Source organism: Schistocerca nitens, chromosome 2 (genome assembly GCF_023898315.1).
Source record: "Schistocerca nitens isolate TAMUIC-IGC-003100 chromosome 2, iqSchNite1.1, whole genome shotgun sequence".
In the NCBI taxonomy this organism is placed as follows: domain Eukaryota; kingdom Metazoa; phylum Arthropoda; class Insecta; order Orthoptera; family Acrididae; genus Schistocerca; species Schistocerca nitens.
Window position 1 is genome coordinate 181,462,214 of NC_064615.1, and position 24,283 is coordinate 181,486,496.

Genomic DNA, 24,283 nt, shown 5'->3' on the forward strand with positions numbered 1-24,283 from the left:
CTTCATGCATTTGAAGAAATGGCTCGGGTCACAGCGGTTTGATGACGACGAAGAGCTCAAAGATGCGGTCACAGGCTGGCTCCAGGCACAAGCGGGTGGTTTTTATGCAGAAGGAATTTCAAAGCTTGTGAAGAGATACGATAAGTGCCTCAATCGCTATGGAGACTATGTAGAAAAATAGTGCAAAGATGTAGTTGTAAGATGTATATATTAAAATATTTTTATTTAACTTGGTGTATTTTTTTAAATCAACCGGAGGTTACTTTCTGAACGGCCCTCGTATATTGTCCTACGACACTCCCCTGCGGCACACCTGAAATCACTCTTACTTCGGAAGACTTCTCTCCATTGAGATTATGAACGCTCACGGAGGGCATACACCTTATTGAAGCCCTCAAGTCCAATGAAAAGCACCCAGCGTGACGGTATGAGTGATTCAAAATTGTTAAGGCTTTCGTGGCCACTTGTTGACAAACTGCCTATTGGCTTCTGTCTCGGGTTCTTCGGCCGACGTTCATCTAATGATTTTTCTGACGTTTCGCCAGCACGAGTGGCTGGCATTGTCAAAGCTTCACCCTCCATTGCCGGTGGTGAACTGGAGCCGAGCTTGCGGGCGCAGACTATATGTACCTGGCGCGCCAACGTCCGAGGGCTTCTCCGCGGTCATTTCCGGTGCGGTTCTCCTCTTGCTACCTGCAACGGTCGTTCGCTGCAGTACGGGAAGCCAGGATCCGTTGACCTTAAGGCTTTCCTCTTTCTTGTTCAAACTGTTCGCATGTTTTTGTATTTCTACAGCTTCTCTGAACAAGCGCGTGTGATAATGCTTCTCTACAGCCAGAACTTCCGTGTCGGCGAATTTTATTACGTGGTCGGTCTCATTCAGTGCGTGCTCTGCCACGGCCGATTTCTCCACCTGCCCCAACCTGCAATGTCGCTTATGCTCTTTGATCCTGGTGTTGATGGATCGTCGAGTCATTCCGACATAAATTTTTCCGCATGTGCATGGTATACGGTATACTCCCGACATTGCAAGTGGGTCTCTTTTTTCCTTCGCCGATCTAAGACACTATTTGATTTTCCTTGTCGGTTTGAAAATCGTCTATACGCCATGTTTGCGCAATATACGGCCGATTCTGTCCGTCACTCTGGGAATGTATGGCAGAAAGGCCGTACCCGACATTTCTTTTTCTGGTTCCTTACTTCGCCGAGTGTTTGGCTCAGTTACACTCCTAATATAATTTGTGGAGTACCCATTGCCCCTCAGGTCAGTTTCCAGGTGTTGCATTTCTCGTTTGAGGTGTTGCGGCTCACATATTCGTCCTGCTCTCGTTACGAGCGTACTAATCATGCCTCTTTTCTGGCTCGGGTGGTGGTTTGACAGTTTGTGCAGGTATCGGTCCGTGTGTGTCGGTTTTCGATACACGCTGTGTCCCAGGGTTTCGCCGTCCCTTGTGACCAGCACATCTAGAAATGGCAGTTTCTTGTCCTTTTCTACTTCCATGGTAAATGTTATGTTGGCATGGAGGCTGTTCAAATGTCTTAGGAAGTCACCGAGCTGTTCTTCACCATGGCTCCACACCACGAAAGTGTCATCGACGTACCTGTACCACACCTTAGGTTTGCAAGTCGCCGAGTCCAGTGCGTGTGCTTTGAATTGTTCCATAAAGAAGTTGGCCACCACTGGACTGAGAGGACTACCCATGGCGACGCCTTCCAGCTGTTCGTAGAAATCACCATTGCACGTGAAATAGCTCGTGGTGAGACGTGCATGGAAGAGCTTTCTGATGTCCTGCGGGAAAATGGAACCGATGTGCTCCAGAGCGTCACTGAGTGGCACTTTCGTAAATAACGAAACAACATCAAAGGTGACCAAGATGTCGTTGCACCAAACGATCGTGGATGTAATGATGTTATTTTGTGTATTTAATTTGGCAAAGGCAAAGCTATAATTCGGTAACATAACCAGTTCTCAGTAAATACGCAATGGAGTGTAGCAGATGCCGAAACTAATTTTCCCCTAATTCTTTCGAGGAGTGTGTTTTCTGGACCAGTTTTATTTTGAGGTGGCTGTAGCTGCCTCACCCTTTGTAGCAGAGTTACTGCGAAGGAAATGATGACGCTTATTAGGACAGCAGTGAGAGGCGTCTGTTTTAGGTCCCACGAGCCACCCTGTCGTGGCACGGGGTGAGGGGTCGGCGGCACGTGTTGCTCGTGTGCGTGAGGCCGTGTGCGGCCCGCAGAACGGTTATTGGCCCCAGGGTGGGCGCCGGCCGTTACGCTGGCGACCTCGTGGGTCCCCCAGCTGACCGCGTGCCATTGCAATGGGTGGCTGGCCGGGCACCGAATGGCTGCCATCTCTGGCCGCGGCGCGCCGCGCTCTCAGCACGAACGCGAGCGACCTACTCACTGCCTAGTCACAGTTACAAATGGCGCCTCACCACGAACAGCCTCGTAAACTCGCGTCCACTTAGCTTAGGGTGTAAAACCTATTGGGCCGTTCGCATCCATCAGTCTACACTCTGTCGCAGTCGTGGACATTCTACACCACAACTTCTCTGATATTATTGGGTAAGCGCTAACTTTAAATATGGAAATGCGGGAAAGCTCGGCATTAAATACGAGGGCTATCCACAAAGTACATTACGTTTTGGAATTAAAAATAAATAAAGTATTGGAAATTTTTTAAATTATATACAGATGAAAGCCACACTTAAATACAACTTTTCTACATAGTTGTCATTTAAATTAAGGCACTTATCGTAGCGATAGACGAGCTTGGAAATTCCTTCGTCGTAAAATTTGGCAGCCTGCGCCTTCAACCACGTGGTTACCTCTTCTTGAAGCTGTGCGTCGTCATCAAAACGCTGCATAGCCAACCGCTTCTTCATTGCTGGGAATAAGTGGAAGTCGCTCGGTGCCAGGTCGGGACTGTACGGTGGATGAGGAAACAATTCCCACTTAAAAGATTCGAGAACTTCACGAGTGGCATTTGCCGTGTGGGCCCGGGCGTTGTCGTGAATCAGCAAGATCTTTGAGCCCAACTTTCCCCTGCGCTTGTTTTGTATTGCTCTTCTGAGGTTGTGCAGAGTTTGGCAATACCTTTGAGAGTTTATTGTAGTGCCTCTTTCCAGGAAATCCACAAAAATCACACCTTTTCTGTCCCAAAAGGCAGTCGCCATCACCTTCCTTGCCGACATTGTCTGCATGCATTTCTTGGATTTTTTGGGGGAATTTGTGTGCCCCCACTGCATTGACTGCAATTTTGTCCCGCAGTTCACATGCTTAACCCATGTTTCGTCATCAGTAACGATGCGATCGAGTAATGAGCCGCCATCTTTCTCGTAAGCGTCCAAAAACGTCAACGCTGCAGCCATTCGCTGATTTTTGTGAATCTCTGTCAAGATTTTTGGTATCCATCTTGCACAAAACTTGTGGTAACCAAGCTTTTCGGTAATGATTTCGTGCAAAAAACTTCGTGAAATTTGTGGAAAACTCATAGAGAGTTCCGTTAATGCTTCACCCATGCTTCGTCACCAGTAACGATGCGATCGAGTAATGAGTCGCCATCTTTCTCGTAAGCGTCCAAAAACGTCAACGCTGCAGCCATTCGCTGATTTTTGTGAATCTCTGTCAAGATTTTTGGTATCCATCTTGCACAAAACTTGTGGTAACCAAGCTTTTCGGTAATGATTTCGTGCAACAAACTTCGTGAAATTTGTGGAAAACTCCTAGAGAGTTCCGTTATTGTGAAATTACAGTTTTCACGGACCGCGGCATCGACTTTTTCGACAAGTTCGGCAGTCACTATGCTGGGTCTCCACTTCGCTCTTCGTCGTGAACGTTAGTTCGGCCATTTTTAAATTTTTATATATACAAAATTATACGTCACACTCGGACATGGATGTGTGTGATGTCCTTAGGTTAGTAAGGTTTAAGTAGCCCTCCTCGGTGAGCAGGGTCATTTGTGTGTTTTCCAATGGGAACTCACATTTTACTTGCATATTTCGATCCTACGACAAAAAATATGTGCAGTTTATTCAAACCATTGTTTCAGATTCGTGATAGATGGCGCTATGACAACATATATCAAGCGCGTCTGTTTTTGCAAATTAAGACCCGATGCATTAGATTCTACATTTCATTTACGATGTAAATGTAAACATTTGTGTTCTAACGGTTGATGTTCAAACGTTACTTGAATGTTGCAAATGCTATCGTACGGCACAAACAACGTGGTTAGACATTGACATTTCTGATAAATAAGCTACTTGTCTTGTAACTTAGCTGTCTGTTCCCCGTCGGGTTGTTGTGGTGGTCGGAATGCTTTATTTTGGTGGCCGCCCTCGAACTCCGCCATCAGTGTGACTTATTTCGGTGTATGTTTCCGTCCAACCACCATAACTTTCGCATTGGCCCTACACGACTACCTGCGGAATATAAACCACAGCCATTGTAAAAATGTAAAATGTCCACGAATGCCAAGATACTCGCCGGAATCAAGCACCCCAATGGTGTGAAACAAAGGGGCTGATCAAGCATTCCGCCGGCCGAAGTGGCCGTGCGGTTAAAGGCGCTGCAGTCTGGAACCGCAAGACCGCTACGGTCGCAGGTTCGAATCCTGCCTCGGGCATGGATGTTTGTGATGTCCTTAGGTTAGTTAGGTTTAACTAGTTCTAAGTTCTAGGGGACTAATGACCACGGAAGTTGAGTCCCATAGTGCTCAGAGCCATTTGAACCAGCCATCAAGCATTCCGATGAGAGTAGATAATTATTACATCCGAGTCGTTGTTCGTGGAGCACGCTAAACATAGTTTTCTAACCAGACATTCAAACGGCTAACCGTACAGTAGTGTACAATCAAATCTGCAACGTTAAAGTAAATTTCACAATCTTCGGAGCATAACTTATGTTTACATTGTAAAGGAAATGTGGAATAGAATGCTTCGGTTTTTATTTGCAAAAGCAGTCGCACTTTGTATTAGTCGATTACAGCGCCATCTACCACGAATGGAAGTCAATGATGTGTGTAGGTATTTGTTGGCCTCAGAATCAGAATTTGGAATAAAAATGGAGGTTCCTATTTGAAAATACAAAACTGACACTGCACACGCGGGACGGGTGCTTAGGAGGTGACCAGACAGAATTGCATTTACACTTCCATCATCGTCAGCATGTGTACTACCCGTAGTGAACACGGAATACACTAAAACGGCCAAGATCGCTAAGACAATTTATTCACGTATGTGGTGTCACCGCCAGACACCACACTTGCTAGGTGGTAGCCTTTAAATCGGCCGCGGTCCATTAGTATACGTCGGACCCGCGTGTCGCCATCAGTGGTTGCAGACCGAGCGCCGCAACACGGCAGGTCTAGAGAGACTTCCTAGCACTCGCCCCAGTTGTTCAGCCGACTTTGCTAGCAATGGTTCTGCCTACTTACGTTCTCATTTGCCGAGACGATAGTTTAGCATAGCCTTCAGCTACGTCATTTGCTACGACCTAGCAAGGCGCCATTATCAGTTACTGTTGATATTGTGAATCATGTACCGTCAAGACCGACGTTCATCATTAATGGATTAAAGTTAAGTATTCCATCAGCTACGTCCGTTTTTTCTAAATTCTAATTTCCTTGTCCTGTTCCAGACCTCACGCCAGCCTGCGTGAGCTAAAACGCGTGCATTTCGGCCTCCTCTAGTAACACGGTTTTGGCGCTTCTACCAACCACAACAACATAAATGACCAATTTAGGCAACTCTCTGTTGACATCTGCGGATCAGGAAAAGATGCGATCGAAAACTAACATAGCACGCATAAAATACATGCAATAGCAACATATCTATGTTTACATAATCTCCTCCTTTAGTATAGTAATTGATGCCATACAATGTACGTCCATGTTGGTATCGTAAGCTATACCTGAAGTCGTCATGTCAGTTTTAAAATAACAACCATGAAAAACACAGATATTATGCGCCGATTACAGTTGCTCACATTCATCACCACGTTACAACTGTTGACAGATACGTGTTTCAATGTATTTAGTGACACATAAGAACATCAGATGGTGCAGTGTTAGTACAAATCGATAGTATCAACTCATATTAGATTAAAGCATGGATCCACTATTATATATAATTTAATCAGTCTTAAAATATACATGTCCTCTTTACTAATATCAGCTTTTCATCTAGGACACTTTTTTTCATACGATGTGTCGGTTTCTAGATATTTGGTTGTCTCAAGTTAAAACAAACACCTTATATATATATTGTTTGATAATAAATTTGTGAACTTTCCTCACGACTGACATAATATTTCGTGCATGTTCCGTACAGAATATTACAACAGTGTTTCAACCTACCCAAAAGCGATCGTTGAAATTTCTCCCCATTTGCGATATTAAGGTTAGTGCATTCTTACTTCTTTTACAAAATGTGGTTCAGAGTCTTTATGGTATATTGACCTGCAGAATCATCTAATTAAATGAGAGAGTAAATCTCATAACCTAAATTAATATTCAGTAACCCAAATGCACCAATGAAAACAAAATTGAGCTGTGATTTTTCACACCTTGAAACACTACACTGATGTGACAAAAGTCATGGGATAGTTACTACACTACTGGCCATTAAAATTGCTACACCAAGAAGAAATGCAGATGATAAACGTGTATTCATTGGACAAATATAATATAGTAGAACTGACATGTGATTACATTTTCACGCAATTTTGGTGCATAGATCCTGAGAAATCAGTACCCAGAACAACCACCTCTGGCCGTAATAACGGCCTTGATACGCCTGGGCGTGGAGTGTACAGGTACAGCTGCCCATGCAGCTTCAACACGATACTACAGTTCATCAAGAGTAGTGACTGGCGTATTGTGACGAGTCAGTTGCTCGGCCACCATTGACCAGACGTTTTCAATTTGTGAGAGATCTGGAGTATGTGCTAGCCATGGCAGCAGTCGAACATTTTCTGTACCCAGAAAGGCCCGTACACGACCTGCAACATGCGGTCGTGCATTATCCTGCTGAAATATAGGGTTTCGCTGGCATCGAATGAAGGGTAGAACCACGGGTAGTACCACATATGAAATGTAACGTCCACTGTTCAAAGTGCCGTCAATGCGAACAAGAGGTGACCGAGACGTGTAACCAATCATCACGCCGGGTGATACGCCAGTATGGCGATGACGAATACACGCTTCCAATGTGCGTTGACCACGATGTCGCCAAACACGGATGCGACCTTCATGATGCTGTAAACAGAACCTGGATTCATCCGAAAAAATGACGTTTTGCCATTCGTGCACCCAGGTTCGTCGTTGAGTACATCATCGCGGGCGCTCCTGTCTGTGATGCAGCGTCAAGGGTAACTGTAGCCATGGTCTCCGAGCTGATAGTCCATGCTGTTGCAAACGTCGTCGAACTGTTCGTGCAGATGGTTGTTGTCTTGCAAACGTCCCCTTCTGTTGACTCAGCGATCGAGACGTGGCTGCACGATCCGTTACAGCCATTCGGATAAGATGCCTGTCATCTCGACTGCTAGGGATACGAGGCCGTTGGGATCCAGCACGGCGTTCCGTATTACCCTCCTGAACCCACCGATTCCATATTCTGCTAACAGTCATTGGATCTCGACCAACGCGAGCAGCAATGTTGTGATACGATAAACCGCAATCGCGATAGGCTACAATCCGACCTTTATCCAAGTCGGAAACCCTGATGGTAGGCATTTTTCCTCCTTACACGAGGTTCAAACGGTTCAAATGGCTCTGAGCACTATGGGACTTAACAGCTATGGTCATCAGTCCCCTAGAACTTAGAACTACTTAAACCTAACTAACCTAAGGACATCACACAACACCCAGTCATCACGAGGCAGAGAAAATCTCTGACCTCGCCGGGAATCGAATCCGGGAACCCGGGCGCGGGAAGAGAGAACGCTACCGCACGACCACGAGCTGCGGACTCCCTACACGAGGCATCAGAACAACGTTTCACCAGGCAACCCCGGTCAACTGCTGTTTCTGTATGAGAAATTTGTTGGAAACTTTCCTCATGTCAAGTCGCCACCGGTGCCAACCTTGTGTGAATGCTCCGAAAAGCTAATCATTTGCATATCACAGCATCTTCTTCCTGTCCGTTAAATTTCGCGTCTGTAGCTCGTCATCTTCGTGGTGTAGCAATTTTAATGGGTAGTAGTGTAATATCGTGTCGGAGCTCCTTTCCCAGGCATAGAGCAACAACTCAACGTTGTTTGGACTCAACAAGTTACTGGAAGCTCCCTGCACAAATACTGAGCCATGCTGCCTTTTAGCCGTACAGATTTGCGTAAGAGTTGTCGGTGCAGGATTTTGTTTCATGAGATTCATGTCGGGCGATCTGGGTGGCCATATCATTTGTTCGAATTGTCCAGAATATCCTTCAAACCAGTCACGAACAATTGTGCCCTTGGTAACAGAACATAGCTGTCTGGAAACATGAAGTGCACTAATGGCTGTACACGACCTCCGAGTAGCCATATATGACAATTTTCCGTCAAAGATCAGTTCAGATGGTCCCGAGGACCCAGTCCATTCCATGTTAACAAGCCCACACTACTATAGACTCACCAGCAACTGAAATAGGTATTCATCGACCAGTCCAACCGATATGGTAACGAACCCAAGAGAGGCAGTGCAGGCGATGTCGTGTTATTAGCAGAAGCAGTCGCGTCGGTCGTCTGTTGCCTTGGCCCATTAACACTGCATTTCGCCGCCACTGTCCTAACGGATACGTTTCTCCCGTTTCTGAAGTTAGTTCACGCAGCGTTGCTTGTCTGTTAGCACTGACAAATCTAAGCAGGCGCTGCAACTCTCAGTCGTTATGTGAAAGCTGACTTCCTCTGCTTTGTCCCTTTTAAGTAATGCCTGAAATTTGGTATTCTCGGCACAACTTTGAGACTATGGATCTCGGAATACTGAATTCCCTAACGATTTTCGAAATGGGATGTTCTATGCTTCTAGTTCCAACTACCATTCCGCGTTAAGAGTCTGTTAGTTCTCGTCGTGCGGCCAAAATCACGTCGGAAGCCTTTTCACGTGAATCACTTGAGTACAAACGACGGCTCTGTAAACGCACTGCCCTTTTATACCTACCACCATCTGTGAATTTGCATATCGCTATTTATTTGACGGTGATCCTCTTATGGATAACAATGCAGTGAAACAACTATTGTCCTGTGATGAAACTTGATTGATTACCCGCTGTTCAGTTAAACTGACACTCCAATGCTGACAAATTGTTGAAATGTGCCCCTATCTGAAATATAACACCCTACCCCCGTGCCCCTCTCTCCGTGCTCCTCCTCAGTTACCTAGACCATCCATCTAATTTCTATGTAAGTCCATCTTTATGCAGATTGTTGCATGACCTCGACTGTTAAATACACTCCTGGAAATGGAAAAAAGAACACATTGACACCGGTGTGTCAGACCCACCATACTTGCTCCGGACACTGCGAGAGGGCTGTACAAGCAATGATCACACGCACGGCACAGCGGACACACCAGGAACCGCGGTGTTGGCCGTCGAATGGCGCTAGCTGCGCAGCATTTGTGCACCGCCGCCGTCAGTGTCAGCCAGTTTGCCGTGGCATACGGAGCTCCATCGCAGTCTTTAACACTGGTAGCATGCCGCGACAGCGTGGACGTGAACCGTATGTGCAGTTGACGGACTTTGAGCGAGGGCGTATAGTGGGCATGCGGGAGGCCGGGTGGACGTACCGCCGAATTGCTCAACACGTGGGGCGTGAGGTCTCCACAGTACATCGATGTTGTCGCCAGTGGTCGGCGGAAGGTGCACGTGCCCGTCGACCTGGGACCGGACCGCAGCGACGCACGGATGCACGCCAAGACCGTAGGATCCTACGCAGTGCCGTAGGAGACCGCACCGCCACTTCCCAGCAAATTAGGGACACTGTTGCTCCTGGGGTATCGGCGAGGACCATTCGCAACCGTCTCCATGAAGCTGGGCTAGGGTCCCGCACACCGTTAGGCCGTCTTCCGCTCACGCCCCAACATCGTGCAGCCCGCCTCCAGTGGTGTCGCGACAGGCGTGAATGGAGGGACGAATGGAGACGTGTCGTCTTCAGCGATGAGAGTCGCTTCTGCCTTGGTGCCAATGATGGTCGTATGCGTGTTTGGCGCCGTGCAGGTGAGCGCCACAATCAGGACTGCATACGACCGAGGCACACAGGGCCAACACCCGGCATCATGGTGTGGGGAGCGATCTCCTACACTGGCCGTACACCACTGGTGATCGTCGAGGGGACACTGAATAGTGCACGGTACATCCAAACCGTCATCGAACCCATCGTTCTACCATTCCTAGACCGGCAAGGGAACTTGCTGTTCCAACAGGACAATGCACGTCCGCATGTATCCCGTGCCACCCAACGTGCTCTAGAAGGTGTAAGTCAGCTACCCTGGCCAGCAAGATCTCCGGATCTGTCCCCCATTGAGCATGTTTGGGACTGGATGAAGCGTCGTCTCACGCGGTCTGCACGTCCAGCACGAACGCTGGTCCAACTGAGGCGCCAGGTGGAAATGGCATGGCAAGCCGTTCCACAGGACTACATCCAGCATCTCTACGATCGTCTCCATGGGAGAATAGCAGCCTGCATTGCGGCGAAAGGTGGATATACACTGTACTAGTGCATGCTCTGTTGCCTGTGTCTATGTGCCTGTGGTTCTGTCAGTGTGATCATGTGATGTATCTGACCCCAGGAACGTGTCAATAAAGTTTCCCCTTCCTGGGACAATGAATTCACGGTGTTCTTATTTCAATTTCCAGGAGTGTATAAAATAGATACATAGATAGATATTCATCGATCACAGGCCCTGCAGACCACGCGCTGCTAACACAAACTGCCTCCATTCCTTCCTGTTTTGTGCCCGGTTCCTCCAGGTGTCTTCAATTCCCAGGGCTGCTAGGTCCTTCGCCAGGTCGTCCATCCAGTTCTTCCTTGGTCGTCCAATGGCGCGTTTGGTGTTTGGTTTCTCCGCTAGTACCACCGTCGCCTGTCTTCCATCTGGCATACGGGCTACATGACCCACCCATTGTATTCTTTTGCTCTGTATCTTCTGTAGGGTAGTTGGTTGTCGCGTCAGAAGGTAGATTTCCTCGTTTTTCCTCCTCCTCCATTCTCCGTTATCAAAAACTGGTCCCCATATCTTCCTCATTACTCTTCTTTCAAATATTAATAGTTTTCCCTTTCTCGCTTAGTCATGCTCCATGTTTCTGAACCGTACATTACTACTGGGCATATCACTGTGTTGTAGATTTTCATCTTAGTGTTCACTGAGATCGATTTAGAGCCAAGCGTTTCTCTGAGTGTATGCATGCATTTAGTTCCCACTGATATTCTTTCCTTGATGTCCATTTTTATGTTGATGTCCGTGGTAAACCAAGATCCCAAGTATTTGAACTGGTCTACTCTCTCGAACCTCTTGCCATCTATCTCAAGAAATTGTACCTGCTCTTGTCTTCTTACTAATTCGTCAATATAAAGTGTCTAATCGAAACACCTTCAGCCTTCTAAATTTCCAGCTGTTGTTTTATTTGAGCAACCAGTTTCAGCGCTACATTTCGCCTTCTTCTGGCCCTTTGACCAACGTGTAGGAAAAATCCCATCTCTGGTCCAGTCAAAATAGGGGCCACCATTCAGTGAGTAGTATCCGTAGACTTCTTCTTAACACGGCGAATGCTTCGATCATCACTTGTCGACAACTGGAAATTTAGATGCTGAAGGTGTTTTGATTGAATATTTTACAAATGATTATACTCTCTTCTTGTCTGAGCTATTTATCGTCCATATTCCACGACGAAGCTGAATGCGTCTCTGCTCCGTAAGTAGCGTATTTTGATTTTACTCAAAAAAATGGTTCAAATGGCTCTGAGCACTATGGGACTTAACATCTTAGGTCATCAGTCCCCTAGAACTTAGAACTACTTAAACCTAACTAACCTAAGGACGTCACACACATCCATGCCCGAGGAGGGATTCGAACCTGCGACCGTAGCAGCCGCGCGGTACCGGACTGAGCGCCTAGAACCGCTAGACCACCGCGGCCGGCTTTGATTTTACTGTTTAACTGCTTGCCCAGTCTTCCGTTCACGTGTCGAGCGTGTTTGAATGTCACAGCTTCAGTTGTTGGTTTTCCTCTCTGAATTTTTCTAGTAAATTGTGCTTTTCTTGTGAATAAAACGGAGTGTATTAGTGAGGCTCATTTAAAAAGACTCCGGAAAGTTTTTATGGACAATTTCCGACAGTGGCGTAACTAGGTTAACTGGCGCCCAGGGGCAAAGTTCAGCTTTGCTCAAGTGCTACTCCCGCCCCCCACCCTCCCTTCCCCCAGTTATTCTCAGCCGGCAACGTCACACAAGAGGCAGTCGCGGAGCGGAAAGTCCGCGCCTGTAGCTGAAGCGGTTTGTCTGATAGACGGTAATTTAGTTTAGTCCCTGTTTTTCACATAATTCTGCGAAGAAGTGAATCGTACCTGTGTATTTTATTGTGTAGAATGGTGTTTAATTGCTTTTAGCGTAAATTTCTGTGCATTACCTTTGTGTAATCCGACTTTCTGGAGTAGTATAGACTAGAGGTAGCGTATCACCAGATCTTGGATTGCAACCAGCGACTTCTTAAGTTAGTATGACATTAGATAGAAGCTGGTTAAATATGTATAGAAAATGGGCCTATTGTGTATGGTTGCAGGGGGAATTTTCCACTGTCCATAAACAGCTGGAAGCTGTGTATCCAAGTTCGACAGGCTTCAGGCTGTTTCCATGCGCTGCATTTGGAACACCTGTGACGAATGCTTTGGCACCTCTGGAGCCTACTGCGCCGCCTAGGATCCCTGATGCCATTGCGCCTTCCGATGTACGTGACGTTGTCGGCCAACATCTGCCTGACAGTGATTGGTGAATAACGGGGATCTCTGGGAGAAAGGGAAAAGTGCGTACCAGCAGCATGGATGTCCCCTTACGCCTCAAAAACGGCCAGCACGGGATATCTTGCCTGTCGGCACTGTGGTCAATCTTCATGAGAGGTTTGGACAACGCAGATATTGGGACGAGCTGTCATTGGGAGCTACAATGATGGAGCCCCTCTGGCAAAAAAAGTCAGTCTCCACTCTGTTTACGGAAGTATCTCCTCCGAGATGTGGATGAGGTAACGCCAGCAGCGATGGAGCGACTGTGCACACCCGGATGCAAATCGTGGCTCACGTCGGCACGAATGACGCCTGTCATCTGGATTCAGAGGCCATCCTCAGTTCGTATGGCAGCTGGCTGATCTCGTGACGACACAGTTAGCCTCACCCGCGGGATGGAAGCAAAGCTATCGTTTTGCAGCATCGTTCCCAGAACCGTTCGTGGTCCTGTGGTTTCGTGTCGAGTGGAAGACTTAAACCAGACGCTCAGACGATCCAGTGACAATCTTGGTGCGAATTTCTTAACCGGCGCTATCAGATGAAATTATGTTGGACACCCCACCCCCTCTGAGTCCAGATCGGTTACCATTCGTCATAGCAAATCGCAGAAAGAAAATCTTAATATAGTATTAGTTAAATGCAGGAGCATCTGTCGCTTATAAACGGCAAATACGCCCACATAGTAATAATGACAGAAAGATGAAACCAAATGTCAATAGAAATGAAATTCTTAACTTCGATTGGAATGTATATCGCAAAGGTAGGTTGGACGCTGGTGACGGAGGCGTGTTTATAGAAATAAAAAAAAAAAAAAAGGTTAACGTGGTGTAAGATCAGTACAGACTTAGAACGTGAAATAATATGGGTGAAGGTAAGTGTAAATTGCGTTGCCATGTTACAATTTTAGGTGGAGATTTTAAATTACCAGCTATAGACTAGAAGACGCAAGTGACTGGGAAGGATAGTAGGGACAGAGAATCGAATGAAATAATTGTTCTAAGCGCTTTATCCGAAAATTACCTTCAGCAGTTAATGAGAGAATCTAGACAACATCTTAGACCTGCTGGTGACTAACAGACCCGAAATTTTCGACACAGCATAGAACAGGTGATCAGGGATCATAAGGTCGGTACCGCACAAATTAATACGGCTGTATAGGAATACAACGAACGGTAGGGATCTTGGTATTTAGCAAGACCGAAAAGAGGCAGATTACAGATTTTTCGTTTACGTTAGGAACTGAAAACCGGAGGAGTCAAGACGCACATGAAACCTCTTTTATCTAGACGGATTACTAGTTTCGGCTAACAATATAGCCATCTTCAGATTATAAAACATTACTGATATGTGACGGTGCCACTACGGCCTCTCATATCGTTAAAATCTTTCTGAAAATGACAACATCTACATGACATAATTAAAACAGCTTTTCATAGTTCGTGGGCAGTGTAATTGAACGATGGTCACGAAACAAAGCGTCACGCCATTACAGCTTACTAACTAATATACAGTACAGTATTTACATCATTTCGTAATAGAGATCATCATACATATTTTATGATCTGAAGAGGGCTCGATTGCTAGCCGAAACAACTAATCCATTCAAATAAAGAAAATTTCATGTGCGATCTTGACTTCATAGGTTTTCAACCCATGACATAAAAAAAAGAAAAAAAGAAATTACAAGAAATCGCGTATCTCCTGGTTAACAACGTCAGATTACCTGACGACTCAATACGAAACTGTCAACTGCAGCATCGACGATGTTGAGAGTCAATGGACGAATTTCAAGAGCATCGTACAATTCGTTTTAGACATGTAAGTGCCGAATAAAATTTTGTGAGATGGAAAAGACCTACTGATCGACAATCATGTAGGAAAGCTGTTTCGAAGGCAAAGAGAGCTTCATTGCAAATTTAAACGTAACCAAAGCCTCACAGACAAACAATAGCCAAACCCCAAATTCAGCGTAAGGAGGACTGTGCGTCAAGTGTTTAACGAATTTAAAAGCAAGGTTCTATCTACCAACCTGGTAGAAAATTCTAAGAAGTTTTGATCATACGTTAAATCAGTAAATGAATTTAAGCCTTATAACCAGACACACTGCGACCATAATGGCGTCGAAACAGAGGGTGATAGGGAAAAGGTCAAAATACTACTTTTTCACACAGAAAGATTGCACTGTAGTTTCTTCTTTACATCGTTGCACGAACGACAGAATAACAGTTATCGAAATATGTGACCAAGGGATAGAGAATCAACCGAAATCGCTCAGCAGAAGAATGGCCACTGGACCTGAAGGAACAACAATTCGATTCTACTCAGAGTATGCGAAAGAATTTGCCCCTCTTCTAACAGCAGTGAATCGTAGCTCTCTAGAGGAGCTTAGCGATCCTAACGATTGGAAAAAGGCGCAGTCCTTTCCAAATTTCAAGACGAATCGTCGAACAGACACAGATGTCGGTCTATTGTATTTTTTATACTCACTTATTATGGCATTTCTGGAGACCGAAAATCTCTGCAGGAATCAACACGCATTTCGAAAAAAACGTTTGTATAAAACCCAGCATGCTTTGTTCGTCCACGAGACCCAGAAAGCAGTGGGTACAGGATCCCAGGAAGAAACCGTGTTCTTTGACTGCCGGAAGACATACAGCTCCGCAATGCCACCTAATGAACAAAATACGGGCCTACGGAATACCAGGTGAACAGTTATTAGATCGATTACTGCTGCGACAATGGGAGATTATCAATATTTGAACGTGGTGTTATAGTCGGCGCTCGAGCGATGGGACATGGCATTTCCAAGGTAGCGATGGAGGGAGGATTTTCCTGTACGGCCATTTCACAAGTGTACTGTGAATATCAGGAGTCCGGCAAGACATCAAATCTCCGACTGCGGCCGGAATAGGATCCTGCAACGACGTGACAGAAGTGCAACCCTTCCGGACATTGCTGCAGATTTCAAATCTGGGCCATCAGCTTGTGTCAGCGTGCGAAACATTCAAAGAAATATCATCGATGTGGGCTATCGGAGCCGAATGCCCACTCGTGTGCCATTCATGATTGCACGACACAAAGCCTTACGCCTCGCCTGGGCCCGTCAACATCGACACTGGACTGTTGATGACTGGAGACATGTTGCCTGGTCGGACGAGTCTCGTTCCAAATTGCATCGAGTGGATGAACGTGTACGGGTATGGAGACAACCTCATGAATCCATGGACCCTGCAACTCAGCAGGGGACTGTTCAAGCAGATGGATGCTCTCTAATGGTGTGGGCCGTGTGCAGTTGGCGTGATATGAGACCTCTGAGTCCCGATACGACTCTGGCAGGTGACAGGTACGTCATCCTGTCTGGTACATCCTGTCTGCGTACATTCATGTCCATTGTGCATTGCGACGGACTTGGGCAATTCCAGCAGGAACACTTTTCTGAGTTTAAACACTTCCGCTGGACGTCAAACTCGCCAGACACGAACGTTATTGTGGTTCAAAATGGCTCTGAGCACTATGGGACTTAACATCTATAGTCATCAGTCCCCTAGAACTTAGAACTACTTAAACCTAACTAACCTAAGGACAGCACACAACACCCAGCCATCACGAGGCAGAGAAAATCCCTGACCCCGCCGGGAATCGAACCCGGGAACCCGGGCGTGGGAAGCGAGAACGCTACCGCACGACCACGAGATGCGGGCGAACGTTATTGTGCATTTGTGGAATGCCTTGAAATGTGTTGTTCAGAAGAGATCGCCACCCCCTCGTGCTGTTACGGATTTATGGACACACCTGCGGGATTCATCGTGTACATTCCGTCCAGCACTACTTCAGACATTAGTGGAGTCCATGCCACGTCGTGTTTCAGAACTTTTGCGTGCTCTTGGGGGACCTACACGATATTAGGCAGGTGCACCAGTTTCTTTGGCTCTTCAGTGTAAAATTAGTCGGAAGCTGCATTGTGCATAACCCGAGCTTCAGAAAGATACCTAAATATACGTGGTTTTCTAGAAAAGTACTCGTTACGTGAAGTGCAAAAGAAGTTAGGAAACTTACAATAGCAAAACAGGAAGCTACGAAAGTATTTTCTGAAGTACGGAATATTCATTAGACTAAATATTGGTATCATAATGTGCTGCAGTCTGATAAAAATGCGAATAGTGAGAAGAAAATTGCCAGTGATCGTTCGGGACTAGCGTAGTAATTGTTCTGATTGTGACATTGAGTTCTTATCTGTTCTTGATAGTAATGAACGTATTGAGGAAGCCTGGAGTACTTGAGAAGCGCCAAGTTCTCGCTCATTGCGAAGTGAAAATTCGTATAAGCACAACGGTGGATGATCGCGCGACGTGTTCCGAGGCAGATGGCGAACGCTGGACGTTAAAACCCAGAGAGAGAGAGAGAGAGAGAGAGAGAGAGAGAGAGAGAGAGAGAGAGCGGGGGAAGGATCATTGTTAAGTAAAACGCCGATACATCACTCATGGTGTTTCTTTTGAACATTTTATCAGGATCTTTAGTAACAACTATTAAATATTTTTAAAAAACATTGGCTCTTTACAGTAACACTGAGCTACAGTACATATTCCAATTGCAGTTTATATGCGACCTGCTGCAAACAGTTGTGTAAAATCTTGGTTACTTTCAGTGCGTGTATCTACCGATGCCACAGCCGCGGGGGGAACACTGGCCATGAGAACAGGGCTGCATTTCTCGAAAGAACAAATTTGATGCGGTTTATGTACCGACATCTATTATGCATTGTGCTCTTTTTACACGAGGACGTGCATGCTGAAAAGTAATGCCTCCAAATTTTTTATGTGAAAACTCTTAAACCTTTTTCAAATAAAACAAACATTATTAACATTCTTCACCTTATTCTTCATGTCTACATATTTGCAGCTCTCTGCCGCTAGAGGGCTCAGAATTGTAGCGTGTAACATGGCAGTGTGTAACGTAAATAAGTCAGTGCGTGAAAACAGTGTGCTGTAATCAAGTTCAGAATTCAAAGAGTTCGTCCCCGCACGGAACACCCTCTACTTCAGCATGATAATACCAGATCACACAAGAGAGGAGCGGCATCTGCAACCATCCGGAGCCTTTGGTTCACTGTCATCAGTCACCCATCCTCCAAACAGTCCCGACCTGGCCTCTCCGATTTTCATCTGTTTCCAAGACGTAAGCTCCCTACTTAGCAATCATATACAACCGCTCGCTCACCGATAGATCTGTACCTACAGATTGGAAAATTGCGCAGGTCGCACCACTGTTTAAGAAGGGTAGTAGGAGTAATCCATCGAACTACAGACGTCGGTTTGCAGTAGGGTTTTGGAACATATACTGTATTCAAACATTATGAATCACCTCGAAGGGAACGATCTATTGATACGTAATCAGCATGGTTTCAGAAAACATCGTTCTTGTGCAACGCAGCCAGCTCTTTATTCGCACGAAGTAATGGCCGCTATCGACAGGGGATCTCAGGTTGATTCCGTATGTCTGGATTTCCGGAAAGCTTTTGACACCGTTCCTCACAATCGACTTTTAATCAAGCTGCGGGCCTATGGGGTATCGTCTCAGTTGTACGACTGGATTCGTGATTTCCTCTCAGGAAGGTCGCAGTTCGTAGTAATAGACGGAAAGTCATCGAGTAAAACTGAAGTGATATCAGGTGTTCCACAGGGAAGCGTCCTGGGACCTCTGCTGTTCCTGATCTATATAAATGACCTGGGTGACAATCTGAGCAGTTCTTTAGGTTGTTCGCAGATGATGCTGTAATTTACCGTCTAGTAAGGTCATCCGAAGAGCAGTATCAGTTGCAAAGCGATTTAGAAAAGATTGCTGTATGGTGTGGCAGGTGGCAGTTGACGCTAAATAACGAAACGTGTGAGGTGATCTACATGAGTTCCAAAAGAAATTCGTTGGAATTCGATTACTCGATAAATAGCACAATTATCAAGGCTGTCAATTCAACTAAGTACCTGGGTGTTAAAATTACGAACAACTTCAGTTGGAAAGACCACATAGATAATATTGTGGGGAAGGCGAGCCAAAGGTTGCGTTTCATTGGCAGGACACTTAGAAGATGCAACAAGTCCACTAAAGAGAGCTTACACTACACTCGTTCGTCCTCTGTTAGAATATTGCTGCGCGGTGTGGGATCCTTACCAGGTGGGATTTGACGGAGTACATCGAAAGGGTGCAAAAAAGGGCAGCTCGTTTTGTGTTATCACGTAATAGGGGATAGAGTGTGGCAGATATGATACGCGAGTTGGGATGGAAGTCATTAAAGCAAAGACGTTTTTCGTCGCGGCGAGAGCTATTTACGAAATTTCAGTCACCAACTTTCTCTTCCGAATGGGAAAATATTTTTTTGAGCCCAATCTACATGGGTAGGAATGATCATCAAAATAAAATAGGAGAAATCAGAGCTCGAACAGAGAGGTTTAGGTGTTCGTTTTTCCCACGCGCTGTTCGGGAGTGGAATGGTAGGGAGATAGCATGATTGTGATTCGATGAACCCTCTGCCAAGCACTTAAATGTGAATTGCAGAGTAGTCATGTAGATGTAGATGTAGAACACCTTCAAGGCGCTCATTATGATAGTGATGAATCATTGCAAACAGAGGTGAGTTTGTGGTTCCGTCAACAAACACTGACGGTATCAACAAACTGGTCTCTCATTGGAAAAAAAAATGTATTTATTGGCAGTATGACTATGTTGAGAAATAAATATGTATGCATGAAGAAGAAAAATGTAGAATGTTACTAACGTTTATTTTATTTAAAATACTTTAACAGTTTTCCACATAAACAATTCGGAGGTATTATTTTTCAGCACGCCCTCGTATTACTCCTTTCAACTGACGGCAGCATGAAGATAGTGAGACGTAAAGGTAGATGAATGACTGCGTTATTAAGAGTGATGCTTTTTCTTTCAGCCTTCATTAGCAACGTCTAAAATATACGTATAAAATAGAGGTTTTTTTTACATGCTTGCATGTGTCTCCCTTCCCCATTGACTCATTGGAAAGTTAAATATAAGCTTGGTGTGTAACACGCTTTGAGTGGCATGTTAAATATCGTTTCCAAATTCAGACGTAAGCGCGGAGTTGTTTTTGTATGATTTAGAGTAACTGTCCCAGCGTTATGGACCAACGAGATAAACTGAACAGAGAGAGAGAGAGAGAGAGAGAGAGAGAGAGAGAGAGAGAGAGAGAGATGGTAGCAACAGGATTAGTGTATGTCATCTGCTGACAGAAGTATCAACTTCTCACGGAAAAATGCAAAACAGTAAAATTTCTCTGGCAGCGCCTACCTGCTGCCAGAGCTAAAAACGTACCGACAGATCAATACTGCACTGCTTATTTTCGGATTCATACCCAGTATTATTCATAGACTACAATTGCTCTGTACAAACATCTACTTTTGTTATATCTTTTTTGGCTGCTGTTGTTCAGTTTTTCTGAAAGTGCTATTCCGTACCACTTCACACTCTTCTGACGTTAACGTCAAATATTAATGATATTTTTATGTGAATCAGGTTCCACATCGTTTACTCCAGATAATTTGATGGCTGTGCAGCTCCGTTACTGCGCTTAACTGCTTATGGAGTAGCTAGATTATACACAAAGTAACAGAGTTAGTAGATGATGTGAACGAGCTTATCTTTCATTAAAAAATATAAGAAGAATGCAGAGCCACCATAAAATTTAATAAATTTCAACAGAAAACTGATTTACAGTTTTTGTAGAATAACTGATTAACTAACGACTAAAGGAGGACAGGCTGGTCCCGGCGCAGGTTCGAGTCCTCCCTCGGGCATGGGTGTGTGTTTAATTTAGGTTAAGTAGTGTGTAAGGTTAGGGACTGATGACCTTAGCAGTTAATACCCATAAGATTTCACACACATTTGAACATTTGAACAAAGAAGGACACCAGAAAAGTTGTGATTTCATGAAGCATCCCGTGTGTCGAATATTATAGTTACTCTGTAGGGCTCGCTGTCCAGCACTGGTCATTACCAAGCATCACAACACTTTCATGAACGTAAAGTAGTACTCCTTGCTTACAGAAAGGTATTACATAACTAAGCTGAAGGTGTAGTCTTACATTGATGGCGTACTTGCACTGAAACTGCTGATAGTTCTGAAGAAACTGAACCTAAGTAGAATCGCGAATAACTTCAACTGAAACCATATTTTACATGTGCTCAGGTAAACCAGAAAATGCCATGGGGCTGTGAACTGGATGTAACCCAAATGATTTGTTGCAATGTGAGGAGATGGCTGTAGCATAATCCCTTCATTTTATTTCTCTAGTTCCTTAATCCATCTTGGAAGATTCTGCAGTATCTTAAATAGACTAAATACTGTTAGGTTGTGCTCAGATAGCCTGTAGGGCGGTAAGATACATGATTTCTCTAAGTGTATTTCTATCTAATAAGGGAATAGAATTTCATAACTTCAGTTCTCTTAAATTTAGCAGAAAAATGAGATATTAATCAGTTAATGAACACTAGCTCACTGAAAAATTGAGTGTGAAAAATATCGATCATTTGCAATTTTTATGGGTAAAGACAATAGCAATATCCATTTCTACTATAAAGGTGAGTGTATGTAATGTCTGTATGTACTTTCGTTCAATATCACCTCCTAATCCACAGGAACAATTTCAGCCACTCTTTGGTGCACCTATCATTTTTTTAGTGTCAACACTCTTCTGACTGTTTTGATGCGGCCCGCCATGAATTCCTCTTCTTCAGTCTCTTCATCTCAGAATAGTGCTTGCAACCTACGTCCTCAATTGTTTGCTGGATATATTCCTATCTCTTCGTCCTCTACCGTTTTTGCCCACTACACCTCCCTCTAGTACCATGGAAATCATTCGCTGATGTCTTAACAGATGTCGCATCATATCACTTACTGTATGGACAGAACAGCTGTGGAGGTAAGAACCTCTCAAAGGGGCGAGTCTTTGTGTAAGTAAGTAGCGTATCTCACGCTCGCAAATACTCAGTCTATATTGATCCAAAATTTGAGAAAGAGAGCTCTTAATGACTTCCAACAAACGTTACACATTGTTTAAAACCTTTAAAAGAGACTTCTCACTCCCCCCCCCCCCCCCCCGGCCCCAGTTCACTGCCTCAACACACACACACACACACACACACACACACACACACACACAATCAAGATGATGAAAAGAAAAGAATTTATCACTTGTTATGTTTTCGCTATTCATACATTAAAACAGTCGAATCAGGTACGACGTTTTTGATTTGCTACTTCCTTACTCTACTCGCAACACATTTTGCAGACAGTCTCCACGTATACCACTGAATATACGTCCAAAATTATATAACTGCGCAACACGCTGTTCAGGGCATATCACATCATAAACATTGAGTTGCGTGAAAACGAAACTGCGCAGGGAAATTCTTTAGAGGACCGCTTCAATGTGTGTACAAACATGTCAGAAATATGTTAAATATATCTAAAATATATGCGTATGTCGTCAAAGCCGCTGGTAATAAACAACTGTTTCGATTTTATTCAAAATTGGTGCGCACATTACTTACTATCTGGAAATAAATACTTTGGGGGTAAGAACGAGCAACCTCCTCCTGGGACGGGGTTGGTAACGTGGAAAAAAGGGGTAAGGAGGAGGAAGAGACGTACACAGATATACGGAAGGAAGTGATGGACAGAGGGGGGGGGGGAGGGGGAACAGAAAAAAGGAAAAGGAGGAGGTGGACAGAGAGAGAGAGAGAGAGAGAGAGAGGGAGGGAGAGAGAGAGAGAGAGAGAGAGAGAGAGAGAGAGAGAGAGACGGTAGAAGTAGTTGGGAGTAGGAGATAGAGAAAGGGGGGAGAGGAATCAGAAGAAGGGGAGGAGAGGTCAGAGAGAAGGAGGAGTCACTCAGAGAGGGATGGAAGGAGGAAGCAGACAGAGAGAGGTGGAAGAGACGGTTAGAGAGAGATGATAGTAGATGGGCCGAGAGAGGGGGAGGGAAAGATGGACTTACAAGGACGAGAAGAAGATATGGGGGACAGGAAGAGATAAAAGGAGGCAGGAGGAAATAGAGGGGGAGGAGCAGATGGAGAGAGGAGGAGAAGGACAGTGAGGGGATGGAGGAAGTGGACAGTAAAGGGATGGAGGAGATGGCAAAAAGGGGGTAAAGGTAGTGGACAAAGAGAGAGAGAGAGAGAGAGAGAGAGAGAGAGAGAGATTGTGGGAGGGGCTTGAGGAGGAGGTGGATTAGTAAAACTGTAATAAATACGTAACAAGGCAACAATGAATACTCAGCTATCAATAGTAATAATGTGTAGTCAAGGTATCAGTTTTGGTGTGGCACAGCTGTCGAGACGAATAGTGTGGTGTGCGTGGTGTAAGACCTTCAGTACACACACCATCAGATTATTTGACTTGTCGCTCTAGCGAAGTAGGTGAGTGTCAGCAATATGTCTCGTGGTCTTATCATGGCGTGTTTATCTTCTGCCGTTAGGTCAGACGATAGAAATGCCAATTGCACGCTTAGAGTAGCAGATTGATGGTAACCAACTTTAAACAGAACTTGATTAATTTTCACACACATTTATTAAAAATAATAACAAGCATAAAAATTACTTAACTTGGCTCTGGATGCTATTTACAAATGACAATCTGAAGTTCCTTTGGTGTTGGTACTTTAATCCTAAACTCACATATATCTCTGATACTTGACAAAAGTGTCTATACATTTATCTTCATGGCTATGTACAGGAATATGGTAATCTTATTAGGCACAGACTGAAACTTGACTATAGACTGGTACAGACAAATGTAGAACTCATACAGACTGTTGCAGACAAATGCAGACTGACTAATCGGAGGTCTGTACACTCGTTATATTACCTCGCGTGTTCATGTATCACTGCGTGAGTGTGATCTGCGAGGAGAAAAGGTTCTACGTTAGCAGCAATCTCATTGGCTGCGTTACATATTAATATGCGGATTGGGCGGAAGCAGAATTTGGTCCGTCTCTATGGCAGTGCCATCTCGTAGTGCGGAGACGGACGAGCGCTGCAGCTGCGCAATTGTGCTTAGTGGGGCGCGCTCTAGTGGGAAAGTTGTGTACGCGCTGACTACGCGGAACTATGTACACAACAAATAGTATGAAGTAGTTAAAAATTAAATGTGACAAGTGGCCCTCATCTACCTACCCTCAGACTCAGAGTTGAAATATTAAAAGTTTTGGCTGGTTTCGTTGTCTAGAGGCTGGGATACGTAGTTGCGCATTACAAGCCAAATACTGCTGAGTATACAGTACGC